The sequence below is a fragment of the Denticeps clupeoides genome, chromosome 7 (genome assembly GCF_900700375.1).
Source record: "Denticeps clupeoides chromosome 7, fDenClu1.1, whole genome shotgun sequence".
In the NCBI taxonomy this organism is placed as follows: domain Eukaryota; kingdom Metazoa; phylum Chordata; class Actinopteri; order Clupeiformes; family Denticipitidae; genus Denticeps; species Denticeps clupeoides.
In genome coordinates, this window is record NC_041713.1 from 9,643,734 (window position 1) to 9,645,077 (window position 1,344).

The 1,344-nt window shown below is 49.0% G+C and overlaps 1 pseudogene; it reads left to right on the forward strand.

Moving 5' to 3' along the window:
- LOC114793799 (nuclear receptor subfamily 1 group D member 1-like) lies at nt 1–1,342 on the forward strand (annotated as a pseudogene).
- Nucleotides 1,343–1,344: the final 2 nt, after the last annotated feature.

Here is a 1,344-nt window from a genome sequence, read left to right on the forward strand (position 1 = left end):
TGCCCCAGCCCCACGGTTGACTGCACCATTTCCGCAATCACGCGGGCCCACCGCGAGACCTTTGTCTATGCCCACGACAAGCTGGGCGTGGCACTGCACCCACACAACTCCGCCGAGTTCGGCAACTGGGACGTGAACCGGTGCCCAGCCGGGTATCACCTCAATGGCTACAACTATCTCCATCTACCACCGCGACAACAACGCAATTCTGCAGCGCAACAATCACGAGGTGTCGCTGAACAACAACCAGCTCCCGCATCATGGCTTCCCACTCATGAACAGCCAAAGAATCCACAACAGCAACTTAATCGGTAGCCATCAGGGACAAGTGGACTTTGGCAACTGCCCAAAGAGAAACCACAAGGACATCTTGCTGGTAGGTCCACCGAACTTGTGTTTTTTTTTTTATCTTATATGCCCCTTAAAGTGCTCCAGATTCATGAAGAATGATATGTGGTTTTGATTTGCCAAACACCATTAACACCATTTTTTTTTTTTTTTTGTAATGTCTCCAGGCTTGTCCAATGAACATGCGTCCTCATGCAGACCCGAACATGTCCGCTCAGGAGATCTGGGAGGAGTTTTCCCTCAGCTTCACCCCGGCAGTGCGGGAGGTGGTGGAGTTTGCCAAACACATCCCCGGCTTCAGCACACTGTCCCAGCACGACCAGGTCACACTCCTGAAGGCCGGCACTTTTGAAGTAAGCTGCGCATGCAACGCTTTAGATGATTCTTATTTGATGAACAGCACATTTAACCGGCTTCTTTTTTTCTCTGTCCGTAGGTGCTGATGGTGCGTTTTGCCTCGCTGTTCAACTTCAAGGAGCAAACAGTGACCTTCATCTCCGGGTCCACCTACAGCCTTGAAGCCCTTCGGGGTATGGGCATGGGTGACCTGTTGGGTAAAATGTTTGACTTCAGTGAGAAGCTCAATGCTCTGGAGCTGTCCGCTGAGGAACTGGGGCTCTTCACACCGTGGTACTGGTGTCAGCAGGTGAGTGAACATAATCTGTGGACAGTTCTGAAAAACCAAAGCAGCATAATGGTGTTACAACCGTGCAAATAAGACTTACTTCACTAATGTACATAAAGTGCGTTCTCTGGGTTTTCAAAATCCTGATGAGACATTTAAGTACATGTCCCTTGTCTTATTTGCACCAGCCATAGCACCATGAACAAATGAAAACATACAATTTCTATCCAATTCTGTGAATTCCAAATCTTATACATTTACTTTTCTTCTGCTCCAGATCGTTCCGGAATTGAGAATGTGAATGCAGTAGAACTGCTTCAGGAGAGTCTGATTCGGGCACTTCGCACCCTGGTCGGCAAGAGCACGCCGGG